At 44.4% G+C, this 14,669-nt stretch overlaps 1 long non-coding RNA gene across 11 annotated transcripts; it reads right to left on the bottom strand.

Annotated features, from left to right (window-relative positions):
• Positions 1–506: 506 nt before the first annotated feature.
• LOC124668288 lies at positions 507–7,133 on the bottom strand. 11 transcript variants are annotated; one of them, XR_006991624.1, is made up of 15 exons: positions 7,037–7,133; positions 6,808–6,908; positions 6,561–6,714; positions 6,173–6,350; positions 5,051–6,086; positions 4,901–4,968; positions 4,744–4,799; positions 4,310–4,491; positions 3,499–3,587; positions 3,199–3,410; positions 2,877–3,050; positions 2,565–2,664; positions 2,085–2,264; positions 1,505–1,613; positions 507–924 (listed from the first exon to the last, which is right to left on the bottom strand). It is a non-coding gene; the product is annotated as an uncharacterized LOC124668288 (long non-coding RNA). The 11 variants fall into 11 exon arrangements; XR_006991627.1 differs by having other exon boundaries at positions 6,173–6,340; XR_006991631.1 differs by lacking the exon at positions 6,561–6,714 and having other exon boundaries at positions 4,310–4,332; positions 4,414–4,491.
• Between the last annotated feature and the right edge of the window lie 7,536 nt (positions 7,134–14,669).

The raw sequence follows: 14,669 nt of genomic DNA, 5'->3' as shown, positions 1-14,669 counted from the left end.
TCGCGGTGCTACACACCCACCCCAAAAATTGTAGTAATTTAAAAAAGCGAAAAAAAATGAATCTTCGTGGAAACCAAGGATGATCAAGTTAATACTCGTAAAAAAATGTTTGGAAAAGAAATGATTCCTATGATATTCAGGGAAAAAAAATTATGATGAATATAAAGTGAATAGTACCTAGTCATGGGCCATTTCGAGTTTGTTTTGCCCCGGATACAATGAAAGTAATTCCCTAGGGAAATATTTTTATACAAATACAATACCTGATCATCTTTGATTTCAAAAAAGTTTGATTTTTTAACTTTTTTATTTTATTTTTCCAAGTATGGGGGTGTGTAGCACCCGAGAGCCACAATGCATTTCTCCTAACATTCCTCGCTATTGACCTTCCTTCTAACACAAAAAAATCTCTGGTGGAATAACACGACTATTGATGCAATATCAGACCTAACTGATCAGTAGATGTACAATCCGGAAGGAACAAGAGAAACAAAACAATTGCTGAATGTACTAAGTAGATGGTTTCGTAATTGAATGGAGCAGGTTCAATTCCACAAAATGACTGATTCACAAACTATGGTAGGCAGAAACATAAATGGCATGTTTCAGCTTACCAATGTGGAAATAATATCACTATATCAATATTCTGAAAAAAGAAAAGCAATAATAATCAACAAAGCTGAATTCAAAGACAAAGGGGCACAACCGCACAACTGAGCAGCATACATGATCAGGTGATATCACCAACAAAATCCAGAAGTCAACACAGAGACCAAGTCAAGGTGCTTGAGTTTTAGATGATTTTTAACAAACTCAGGAGCATGCAAAACTTTTGAACACCCCATGGCTCCACACCCATACTTCTATCCACGATTCTCATCCATAATTTTCTTCACATAGGGTTCTATAATTTCTGCATCAGTTCTGCACATAAAAGAGAAGAGATTTACAAACCTATGGCTTAATTTTAGATCGCTCAACTGTTACTATGAGAGATTTAAAGACTGCTAATTTACAAACATGGGGTGCAGCTCTAGTGTGTTAAAAAAGGGATTCTCTTTCAGTATGTTAAAAAATTACTGCTAACACAAGTTGCATTTTATGAAGAATTACTGAAGACAATTCTATCTATTCCTTTAAGAAACATTAAATATACACTGCTATAGAACTATTAGCGCTAGATAGTGCTTGATCAGAAGATTCAGACAAAAAAAAGTCAAAGATCGCCCGGATAGAAGATGATATTCTCATACACAATCAGAGAGAGCAGAAGACTATGCATATGCTAGGGTATAATAAGTCATCTTAGCATAATTAATCTTGTTTCAAACCACAAGTAAAACTACAGGTTAAAAGAGAAACGAATTCTTAATGGATATGCCTTGTGGCTTTAAAACTTTATGCAAACGAGCGCATCAAGTGGCTTTTAAAATGCACAGCACATGATCATGTGATGAATTAAAATGTGTAGTGTAAGCAGTAAGTTGAGGCAGTATTGGCGTACATTTATCTTCCCATGTCACCGAAAATAATGGAGTAGTAGTATCTACAAGGAGGTGTTGTGAAGATTTAGGCTTGCGCCATATAACTTTTCCATTATATAGTACTAGTATCTACAGGGGAAAAATTGCGTTGTCAGAACAATAGTGATGGCAACTGAGATAACTATTTGGAAGACAAAATTTGTTCCATACACACCGAAAGGGAAATGGGCTAAAATACCGCCTCATCAATTCAGAGCTCTTTATACGTGCAACATCAATTCCCTTGTATACTCTTTGAAATGAACAATGCATTTAGCAGTACAAAGGAATTTAATCACTGGAAAGGTTAATTAAATCGACATCCTTGCCTTTTGTTAATGTGCAGGTTGCATACACAGATCAGATTGCTAGTATATGAGTGCAACATCAATTCCCTTGTATACTCTTTGAAATGAACAATGCATTTAGCAGTACAAAGGAATTTAATCACTGGAAAGGTTAATTAAATCGACATCGTTGCCTTTTGTTAATGTGCAGGTTGCATACACAGATCAGATTGGTAGTATATGGGCAACAAAAGGATATGAGACTGGGTTGTACCTTGTTTAACTGAAGAAGTCTGCGATTTTTCTCGGCAGCAGCAGCAAGCAGGAGCGGTGGCTGGCGGCTTCAGCTCGGGAAAGACGCGTCTTTTGCTCCGGCAGCAGCAGCTCCCCGTCGCCAGATAAACACTGTAGTATAGGCCCATAGGATAAACTGATCCTAAGGTAGACTCCAATCCTACGATAAGCATTTGTTCACTTAGAATCTCCTGTGCAATTCATAAAGTTTACATACACAAAATAAGCATAGCCAAATGCTTCTGATTCTGACAATGCAAAGAACAGCTAACCTGCACATCTACTCAGTTTCTAGAAAAACAATTATAACAGGGAGTGCAGATACAAACAAGCAGCGATGCAACCGGTGCATGTAAGCAAGAATAAGAAGGATCTACTACAACATCGGTCACATTCTGCTCTCGGGAAAAACCAAAATACCACACATAAACCTAGATATGAGCACTCCACGAGTATATACCTTAGTCACTCCAGAGAAATAGCCAAGCACCAAAATCCTAATCATAAAAACCCGTCACCATTGACAGCTCAGCCAACTCTACACCACCTTGCTTGTCAAACTGGAGAACACAATAGAAGACAGGGTCTCAATAGTCAGTAAGATTATGGAGTCATGATTATTGCGGTTGATTGGTAAGAACAAATTTCAAAAGAAGCTAGGTTTCCCACGATGCAAATCTTGCCACTGAATTAACAGAACAGGCCACGAAAAAAACTAATGGATCAAAATTATGCGGTGCTTAATCTCAAAAGGAAGATGGGAAAAACATACGTGAAATCCTCATTGTCAACACCTAGTATTAGATCACCAGCATGAATCGGCATGATCACCATCGCTGCTCAAATGCACCCTCGGGAATGCGCCGGCGTCCACGCCGACATTCAGTTGAGGAGCGCAGACAACAAGGATGACGAGATGTCTGAACCAAGCATGTGGTGGGAAAACCTACAAGCAGTGAGGCCACCTCATCTTAGCCATGATCACATCCTGAGATACAAGAGAAAGAACACAACCACAAACTAACATCTCAAATCGAGATGAATCCTTCTAAAAATCAAGAAATAGGAGAGAAGGGGCGGTGTTGATTGCCTACCTTGCCCCTGTGAGACCACCAAGCCCTGCCATGAGTTGGAAGAAGAAGCTCAGCTCAGAAGGGGTGAGGAGGGAGATGTGCTCATCTTCGTGAGGGACAGAGCCGGGCCAACATAGCCCCTCCCTGATCCTCCAACTCCGTCGCTGCACCACTTCTCTAGCTCCCTCCTCCCTGCTCAACCTCCAGAACCACCTATCTCTCCCGTACAGAAACTGATATAGTCTAGACATCAATCAGTCTAAACACATGAAAATTAAAGTTGGAAGGGATGGGAAATGGCAGCCTATGTGAACTAATTACCTGGCTGATATATTTTTGATGTTGATATATTCTAGGCTGCAACATAAATTTAAGAAGTTGATATGCTCCAGTATACTGTACTTGATAATCTGCAGAGTCCAACATTACCATTTGTCTTAATATGCAGCAGAAGGGAAGAAAAACGCATGAAAATAGCAGAAGGTATTTCAAGGACATGGGACACACACTACTTAGAGGACAACTAAGAAAATGATATCGACCAGCATGTAGTACAGAAACCAAGTATTCTCTTGATATAGATCAGACAAATATAGAAAGAAGCAGACAATAGATGCAGCGGAGCCACGTAGTCAAGAGAGAATAATGGTATCTTTGCCATCTTTACTCGCATTAAAAAGGAAGATAAAGATGGGAATCCTACTCGATCCAAATATCAAGAATACTTTCAGCTGAGCAAGTATATTGGACAACCAGCTAAGAGCATCAACAAATCAAGCAATTCACTGACAGAAAAGAGGGAGCGGTGTAGTACAACTCCAACATAAAGACGCCAATGGAAAAATTGGGGAGCCCAGTTCTTGCTGTGAACATCACTAAAAAAATGGCTCTGGAAAAAGGAGCCTGTTTCTTTTCCAACCAACTTTGGTAGGACAACAAATTAATTGAAAATTATTAGGTATCACAACCTTTCTACTAAATCAACAAAACAACCGTGCATGTACCTAGCAGGGTAAAATTCCCTTTTTCCCGCGGATCAATATAACAAAGGCAGCAAGAAGCAGATGCATGAAGTCAATGTTACTCGCCGGCATGAAAATGAATAAGCACTAACTAATACATGATTACTTACAATAGTGAAGGAGCGAATTGAACCTGCGGCAAGGCGAGCTCATCAGAAGGTTAAATGTGCCAATTTGAGCACCTTGCATGGAAGATGAGAAGGGAAAAACTGACATGCATACAGTTTGAAGTGCCACCATGTGCAAACGTCCTCCATATTAATGCTTTCAGGGACCGTTACTCAATACAAATCTGAATGCAAAAAAGATACAATTGGCGGTCAGCTTATTTGACTCTTTGAAATACTCCTTATATGCCACCTAGGAAAATCCATCTCTTCAAATAACCACACATGCCAATGTCACTCATGAAACTCTATGCGGCCTTATTATTGTTGCAACACGTCAACATACGAAAGAGGATTTCAGGTTACCAATATCTAAAAAATTAGACAAACATGTAAGTGATAGGAAGAATCAATCTTGGCCCACTGACAGAGCATACCAAAGAAACAAGATGTAACAAAACTGCTTGCACTTCTCAACCCATGGAGAAAAGACCTGAAACGGTATTAAAGTGCATAAACAAGTAAGAGCATGTAGGATTACAATATGTTTGCACGGACTGATAGAGCAGCGAGCAAGCGAATAAAATTTCCAACATTCTCAATACACTCAAGCTCTTCTTCGTAATCTTCTTCAGTACATTCCAGCTTCTCAAATCGTGCTGCTGCAAGTATTATTATCAGGTTTTGCACAAAACATAGTTAAGAATATAGACAACACAAATTAGAGACATCATCATCACTCACCAAACTCTTCTGGGTTAACACAAATATTGTCAAAGCACTCAACTACTGTTGGTGCAGAATATAGGCCACCAACTGAATGTTGTAACTGTCGTTGATTCTGAACTGACAGTCGGTTCCCCTAAAAGTGTCACCATTGATCGCGTAGGGTTAAATCTTACAGTGTTACATATGAAATCAGTGGAGCAGAAATATAAAAACTACAGGATCATAAACTGTCATGAAACAATTGACTACCCATATTAAATTATATAAGCTTATGACACAGAGTACAATTGCATTATTCCTCAATAGAGGAAACATGAACCTTAGAAATTGCAGGCCTCTTTCACAGCCAAACGAGTGAGAAAAGTTTTTACCGCATCGGACGGTTCTAGTGAAAAGCGGGAGGAGCAATTTACTGTGTGGCACCGATCGGACGACCAACGAGCGTTTGCCCCTTTGGATGGCCTGCTTGGCCGGGTAGGCTAGCGCCCTTTATATGAAGAAACAAGGGACAGCCAGTAGTCTCCCACCATGTGATGCATTCACTTCACAATAGCCATTGTATTGTGCAAATAAAATGCATATCACATACAAAATGCCATGCACCAGTCATCTAGCACCTTCGGTCACACAATTTAATAGAACTTTGCAGTCCAAGCCTCTAAAATGATATTGCTATTTTCTAAAATACAGGGCAATCCTCCCAAGACACGATAAAACGTGAATATAATTAATACCTGGAAAGCAGTATTATAGGCGTCACTGCCATTTACACAGAAAAAGATAAACTGCACTCGCAATTTTTTAGTCCTTGCTATTTCCATGATATGTGGGGGGCTGATGCACGCAAGACTGCTGCATAATCCCATGGTAATTCATCAAAAAACAGGTAGCTCCCAACAACCAAAACAACAACATCTTCTTCTCTGATCCCGTGCTGCTTCCTTAAAGTTTCTTGAGAATGTGATGTGCCATATCCTTTAGCAGCCCAGATATCAACCGGGGAACCAGAAATGACCAAGAAATTCCCAGTATCAAGGGGAGAGTATAACAACTGAAATCAGATAGGTAAAATCAGGTATAAGCTATGTCCATATTTAATTTAATTATTTCAGAATATAAAGTTGAGACGGCACATACAGGGAGGTGGTTATCTGGAAACACAACATAAGTGCATGCATTAAAATGAGCTCGCCAATCTTCAATATGATTTGGAATGGACAGATGCAACTCTGGATAATTTCTAAGGTGTTGTCCAAGAGCATCATCATGAATAAGCCAAACCACTGGTAGAAATTGAAAAGGTTCCTGCATAAGACTGAATACAACATAAACGCAGTTGAAGAGCAAACAGATGGTATGACAATGGGGAGAGAAAATCGATAGTAGTAAAACAAAACAATAACTCATTTAATGACATTAACTTTATTTAAATAGCTATATTAGAGAGCAACTTTCAGTGCAACTGGAATGCTTCTAGTACAACCAAAATTATTTTATTCTGGGAAGATTTGTCTTTGTCACTGACCTGCACTGCAACTTTTATCATGTGCTAACATGAAATCATGTACAAACTTTCACACAACTATTAAGTGCAACTCAATAATTAATCAGAACTCAGCAGCTAGATAATGATGATACTTAAAAGGTCCTATCATTTGCTTACAAGCACAGCATTGTATCTACAAAATCAGGCGTAGAAAGTAAAAGCACAAACGTTAGTATATAAAGACATAAAAATATCATGAGCTCCATGCTAAGTATTTGGTACTCACTTTAACCAATCGACAGACTTCAACTTGTCAATTCTCACGATATTTACACGACAAATAGTTCTCCAAATGTCATGAGCTTTCCCATAAGAGAATGCTAAAACCTGCTCCATAGCAACTCAGTCAATGAGAAACATCATGAAGTGTTCTTAACATATGGTAGATTGACCGCCAACAATAACTGGACTTCACCAAACAAGCAATCTGTGCACAACATTGCGAAGCAACTCACCTCGACCTGGTAACCCAGCCCGACAAGACTTTTCGCTAAAGTAGCGAGCAAGAGGGACTCTGCATCTATGTTCATAGTTCCCACAACCTGAAACAATGCAAGAGCCAAAGTCAACTCCGTGGCATGCAGCTGCAACATAAACAATCCATACATGTTGAGGTTTGGCCAATAAAAAAACAGCTACGCAAGCAAACACGAGGTGCATCTATCTAGGTAAGCATGTCTGTTCCTCTGTCCAACAGTATCTGATCGGTACAGGAATAATGATAGATAACGGCAGTGATACCAGCGACTGAAACGATCGGCAGGCATTTCACTTGGGGTAAGTCCAAGGCGAGGTCCGGTAGATGGATTACAAAATGGGCATTTCCTCACTGGAACCGAAACTTAGGAGCTAAATGCAGTGAAGCTGCTAATAAGTTTTGTTTAAGGAGCAGGGGAAGCGAGGGAACAGGAGCACTCACGAGCGCCGGTCCGACGGGCTGGAGGCTGGGCCACCACCGGCGCGCGGATCTCGCGGCCTCGAGCCGGCTCTGGCCGTCGTACGCGCGCAGCACCATGCGCGAGGCGGAGAACCGCATCGCCCCTCCCCCGGCGGCGGGTGGCGCCAGGGCGTCCTCCCCATCCGCCGTCGCGTCGCCGTCGCCGATGGGGAGCAGCTGCTAGACGACGAGCAGGGAGGCCGTGAAGAGCGCGACGAGGAGGGCGAAGAAGAGGTGGCTCGGCCGGCACGACAGCCCGGGCCGGCGACGCGGGTTGGGGGAGGAGGAGAGGCGGCGGCTCGGCGGCGCCATTGGGGAGGAGGAGAAGAGACGAGGATTGGGGGAGGAAATGAGGGCCGGGGATTGGGTAGCGTGGTGGAGGCGATCTAGGGTTTCACCATGGAGAGGAGAACGAAGGCGACCGAATGAGCGGGCGTGCGTCCCTCTCACCGTCGGGCCCTGCCATAGCCGGTCCCACGCGTCATGGACTCTTTCAGAAGCTGAACGAGTGAGAAAAGTTTCACTAAATCGGACGGCTGAGGTAGAAAGTGGGATCTGAAATTTACTGTACAGAGCAAAACGTGCGGTGCAGATCGATTTGCCCCTTTCAGACCCCCTGGTTGGGAGGGTAGTCTAGGGACATTTATAGGAGAAATCCCAAGACAACTAAGGCTCGTGTTAAAGCCTTTCTCCAAGGGTGATACATAGCTCAGCAAGAAAATATCATTATCATTTGAAATATGATTACATCCTGCCTCCATGGATTTCTCAAGACTGATATCAATGTAGTAACAACAGGTCCCACATTTTTGGGCAGAAGATATATGAAAGATCGCAGGCTTTGCAACAGTTTCCCATCCTGATCTTATCATTGCTCTTGTTTCTTCTACTAAATATTGACGGTGTATATCTTGAAACTTCTCAGCTGATTCATATATATGAGAAACTTTGCTGACCTGAGTTATGAAAAAAAGAATATGATATCATGTTCTGAAATCTGAATACTGTATTCTATGGATGTATTGAAATTCTGTAATTATTATAATAGATAGGGAGGGGTGATAAATTACCTTGCTTTTGCCAATACTGTCATTGTCGATGTCATTAATACTCCAACATAGAACAATATCGGATAAGAAGGAGGTTACTTTGCCCACTTGTTCACCTGTAAGTCCCGAACTGCTGCAAACGATCTCCTCCTGCTCCATTTGCTACAACAAAAGCAAATTCTGTATCAAGAAGTGCACAGAATGATATATCTATATATATAGTAATCACAGATGTCTGATAATTTCATTAACAGTACAATAATTGAATTATTGTCTGCCAATAGTGAGCATGTCATGCATCCACAATTCATTATGTCATAGTCTTCATTAGAGTGCTAAGCAAATGGATTTTTCAAACTACTCCATCAATACTTTGAGATATAAATAATCGCAGCGCGGGAAATCCTGATTCAGGAGAGAAAATAACAAAAGTTTTAGCCTTCTTTATTGAAGTTGATGTAAGGCAACGATGCCAAAATCATTAACATGTAGAGTACATTTTAACACTCACAGATATGGAAAAACCATTGCAAGATAATAATTTAACACCTACAACTAACTCCTCATAATGTTTGAAATATGCTAGAGAGTTGGTGGACAAGTATGGGAGAAAGATCAAGACAATGAGATGCAAATGCAAATCTACGCTGAAGGTGCTGAAGATGTTTCGAACATTCTTTGTTTTTCTTTTCTCAAGTGTGTGCAGTACTTTCATGGTTCATCTGAACAAACCACTGTAATAAGACACTGTTGAGGCCTTGTGTGCTTCAGGTTGCATAGGCTGGGGATTTAAAACTCTCCCATCATAAAAATAGAAATTAGACTAGATGAATATACTCAGACTCGCAACATTCTACAATTCCCCGGTATGCGAAATCATTGACAGACTTGTAAAATGCTGAAACAACATACAGAGAAGCACCACCACACAGCGCGCAAACATGTAATATATCAGAATGTGGACGCCCAAACTTTCCATACATAGAACTGAACAAAGTTTGGTTCGATTAATTTGCCTATTCATGCAGGCTTACGTGGTTCGTGAATACAGTACTTGTTATATTATTACATGATGACTAAAGTAGACACCTTCATGCAGGCTTACAGTGGGTTTTTGCATCCAGTGGGTTCACACAACCCAGCTAGGCGAGACACAAGCTCTTGATTAGCCTATGTCCTACCAAAAATGCAAGTATATTACTCAACGATGGATGAATAGCACGATTCGCGGGCACACAATCCAGCGAGCCGACGCCCGCATCCACATCCACATCCACCCATGGCTTAGATGAAACACGAATTCAATCTAGCAACATACACAAGGTAAACCGAGCTTGCTCGTCGATGGAGGTAGCCGAAACATAAAATCGGGAGAAAACCGCTCCAAACTTCATCGACCCGTCGCAAACAGCACCGGAAAGGTAGGTCGGCGTAGGCGCGTGGCTACCGAGGAGGCGAGAGTGGGAGGGGGTGCGTGCTTACTTACCCACGCTTACGGAAGCGGGAAGGCGGGAGGTCGGAGGAGCAGCGGGCGGCGCGGCGTAAGATGCGTGCGCTGCCGATTTCGTCAGCGTTGTGCGCCCGCGCCGGAGCGGAGGACGTCTGCCTGCGAGCGCGCGGAGGGGAAATGTTAGTGCGCCGCGAAACCTAGGAGGAGCGAGGAGGAAGCGGGTGGGAGGGCTGGAGCGAGGTCCGGACTAACCGAGGAGGGATCAGCCTGCGGACGTCGCCGCCTCGCCGGTGCTGGCAGCGGCAGCGGCAGCAGTCGCGGTGGTCAGCAATCCGTCACCCCAGTCCTCGGCGACGCGAAAGTGTAGGAGCACATCGTCCTCTTCTTCCTGCAAATCCTTCCCTCTCTCCCCTCTCGCTCCCGTCGCTCCCCCCGCGGGGCGACCGGGGCGCCCCCCGTCTCCCTCTCCTCTATCCCCCACCCTTCTCCTTCCCCCCCCCCCCCCGCCGCCGCCGGCGGGAGCCACCAGGCAAAGCCCGGGCGGTGCTGGCGGCGGCGGTTTTCTCCTCCCACCGCCTGCTGGGAAGGCCCGACGGGGCGGGTCTCGCCCTTGCCGCGGTGAGGCGCGTCGGTTCCGGCTCGGGCTGGCGTTGCTCCGGTCGTGGAGGGCCGTGTGGTCGGCGACTGCAGCGTGGCGCGGTCGTGCGCGGCGCTGCTCGGTCCGCCGGCGGCTGCTGGGTCGCCTAGGGTTGGCGTGTGGCGGCGGGATCTGGGCCTGGGGGCCCAGATCTGGGCCTGCCAGGGCCTGGCCGGATCTGGCTGTTGGTCTGCTCTCGGGCCTGATCTGGGTACAGAGGCCCCGGATCCGACGACCTGGCCGCTCACTGCCGTGGGAGTCCGGCGTTCTCGGGCTCTCCGACGGTTTTGACGTCGCTTGGGGGCGAGGTTCTTGTCGGCTATCCGGGATGGGTCCCTGGGCCGGCGCATGCTTGCCGGGTAGGCAGTGTGCCCAGTACTGCTGCTGCTCCCGCGGCGGTAGTCTGGTTTCCCTCCGACCAGTTTGCGTGTGCGGTGTGCCGGCGACTCGGGGATGGTGAGGTCACTGGGTTGCTGCCGATTTAGCGTCGTTGACGTCTAGATCTGGGTCTGGCCGGGCATTGCTAGCCAGCGTTTGCGTTCACCCTGCGGATGAGTCTAGCTGGGGCTAGTTCATAGTGCGGCTTTGGTTGGGGGCGCGGCAGCGATTACTGCCTTGTCTGCTCTACGTCCTCGCGATGGCGACCAAAATTTTGGTCGGGTTTGGACCTCGGCGAAAGCTGCACATGGTTGTGGCCTGTGCCGGTGACGGCGTCACCTGCGGGTGTCGCTCCCTTGTTGAAGGCGTCCCGATGATGTCTCCTGTTCGAAGTGATGGACTCTGTCCCTCCGCCCCAATCTGCTCTCCTGGGGCCCTCACTTTGTGCTTGCTTCTCTAGTAGTGTCTTGTGGATCACCCTGTGATCTCTGGCTGGTGTCACAGCCCACTCGCAGCATCGGCCTGGCTGCTTTTACACAGTTTGCTGCGGTAGTTGATGCCCTTCCTAGCGCCTTGGGGGGCTTTGCTAGGGCGGCGTCTGGTCGTAGCTTTGCCGGTGTGCTTATCCCAATGCCGGGGGAAGATGTTGTTTTCTTGGTCTGGACCTAGCCCGAGCTCCAGGGGTGGTGGCTCTCGGGTCTGGCTGAAAACTTTGCAGGACCTGTGTTTCTGCCGACGACGATGACGCATTCTCGCGCCATTCACCTTCTTGGAGGCGTCGCCGCAAGACCCCCTCCTTTGGTTCCTCAAGCTCTGCTAGGTCGTCGGCCCGTCGTTGAGTTCCTCATGGGTTGCAGTCTTGGTGCGGTGGAGGTTTGTTGGTGTGGACTTGGTCGTCATTGCTCGGTGCTTGCGTGAAGACAAGGCTCCCTCCATAGTTTAAGCTGACGCTTCAGCTCGACGTTATCTGTGTTGTCTTCTGTTTTGGGTTCCGTTGTGTGCTTGACGCGCGTGTGTTGTAATTTCTGGTGTAACTCCTAGCCGGTTGATGGCTTTGTTAATTCAAAGCCGGGCTCATTTCGAGCCTTCCGTCTAAAAAAAAAAGTGTAGGAGCATGGTCTATATGAACCGAGGCTCGTTGGCGACAGGATGGCGAAATCCAGCTACGGCCCATTGCGAGCCTCAATGATTGGGCCTGGCCCGAGACTGCCCCGTTCAAGAGCAGTGGCATGCCCACAAAACCGAACAGCTACAACTACAATCCACTCGGACAGTTTTTTTTCTTCCAGTGATAAAATTACTACTACCCTCTGTCCATAAAAGTATGTCAAAAGTTTGTTTAAATTTGAATGTATCTAGACACTCTAGATACACCTGAATTTTGACAAATCTTTGACAACCTTTTGTAGACGGAGGGAGTATTACTAATCAAACTGTGCACATAGGGTGGTCGTGCCTTCTTCCGTGGCATTTGAGTGCGGCGCTATCACGTCTTCCAGAGTAAAGTCCGTGTGCTCAAAGTGTCGCGTGTCGAAACCAACCGCGCTGCATAAAAAGACTAGAGGGCGCTCGGTTAGTATCCTCCAGAATTTGTTTTGCCCTAGCTAGTCATCCTTCATCAGAGTACAAGTGTGCAAACAACTGTCGTACGACATGGATTAACCTCATTGTTCTTCTGACCCACTCCCTGTTCTTCTGACCCACTCCCGTTTTCAAACGCGCAGACATCAACTGAAAAAAAGTGGCTGCCTAATTAAAAAGAACATTCTGCTCAAATTCAAACAATCAAAAGCGGAAAAGATAAAAGGCGCACACTACAAGAAATCGTCAAGGAAACTGTATAGACACCTAAAACGATGGAGGTTTCGGTTCGGAGATTACACTGCCATCCATGTTGGATAAAAATGTCCATCGCTGCATCCTTCAGTCATGTAGGCACCTCCATAAATATGTTGCGATTTTTCACACGTTGTAGAGACGATCATGCATAGAGAAAAGTTGTCTTGCATAATAGAAGAAATTTTATCACTAAAATCTTGTCATTTTCACATAGCCATAGTGGTTAAATAACGACAAGCATTCTCATCCTAATAAGTATTTTAAACATATGATGCACACCATTTAGTCAGTTGCCAAAAATATTTGCAACGCTGCGTGACGAGTATAAGGTAAAACCTACTTGGATGACTAACATATAGATCTAGAAAATTTGCACCGGAAAAATAAGTGATTATTGGTATCGCCATGATGATAGAAAACACACTTTGTACTTTGGTGCCAATTATGTTTTAAAAGGTTGTCTTTGGTAAATATTTTACTCTCTTCTAAAAATACCATGCAAAAAACCTTAGTCTTCAGCGCAATCTTCATTTTATAGATTTTTTATTATTATCCACGTTTGGCTCTATTGAAGCTCTATACATAGAGTACAAAGAGAATTTGCCGCTCTCATGTAGATTCCATCAAGATACATCATTCCTTGCGTTAAATGGATCAAAGCAAAGCATTGGAGCATAGCATTCCATGAAGAAAGCCGAGGATCAACAAGATCTATTCTGAAGCCAGTAAGGTGATGCTTGCAAGAAAAGGATTTCCAAAGAAGATGAAAGATTTGTGCCGCAAACAAGGGGAAGTTTCATGGATTGTTGTTAGTCCTGTTCTGTTTACTCCGTTTCGGTTCTTTCTTACTTCTAAGCCCTCTCCCGTGTTCATAGGTGATTTTGATCTCACATCCGACGGTCCCTGTTGAGTTTCCACATTCCCTATTCGACAAAGAGAATTAGCTACTTTTTTGCTTTATTACTTTTGAAGATTGTATTAGCTGTCTATAAAGCTATGGATTAGAGGCATTGTTGGCCATCTCTTTCCTTGGGTTGTAACCCTAGACTCCACTTGTGTGATCAGTGAGTGATAACCCACAAGTATAGGGGATCGCAACAGTCTTCGAGGGAAGTAAAACCCAAATTTATTGATTCGACACAAGGGAAAGTAAAGAATACTTGTAAGCCTTAACAACTGAGTTGTCAATTCAGCTGCACCTGGAAAAGCACTAGCAACAGGGGTGATGTGAAAGTAGCAATAATATGAGAGCAGTAGTAACAGTAACACAGCAGCAGTAATAGTAACACAGAGGCAATGGCACCAGAAAATAGTTGATACTACTTCCAATGACATATAGAACGAGTATATGATGATTAGAGATGGACCGGGGTTCCCAGCTATCTACACTAGTGGTAACTCTCCAATAACAAGTGTTGGGTGAACAAATTACAGTTGGGCAATTGATAGGATTGAAATAGCATTAAGACAGAACATCAAGATTATTAATCATGTAGGCATGTTTTCCATATATAGTCATACGTGCTCGCAATGAGAAACTTGTACAACATCTTTTGTCCTACCAGCCGGTGGTAGCCGGGCCTCTAGGGAATCTACTCGGAAATTAAGGTACTCCTTTTAATAGAGCACCGGAGCAAAGCATTAACACTCCGTGAAAACATGTGATCCTCATATCTAAGCCTTCCCCTCCAGTTATCCCAGTTGTTGTCACTCTGGGCCTCGGGTTCCGGACATAGACATGTGCAAACAACTTGTAGATACAATCTAAGCAATAAGTATAGAGCTTAAATCTAAGATC

Source organism: Lolium rigidum, chromosome 6, assembly GCF_022539505.1.
Source record: "Lolium rigidum isolate FL_2022 chromosome 6, APGP_CSIRO_Lrig_0.1, whole genome shotgun sequence".
Lineage (NCBI taxonomy): Eukaryota > Viridiplantae > Streptophyta > Magnoliopsida > Poales > Poaceae > Lolium > Lolium rigidum.
The sequence above is the reverse complement of the archived record's forward strand: the minus strand, read 5'-3'. Positions and strand labels throughout refer to the sequence as shown.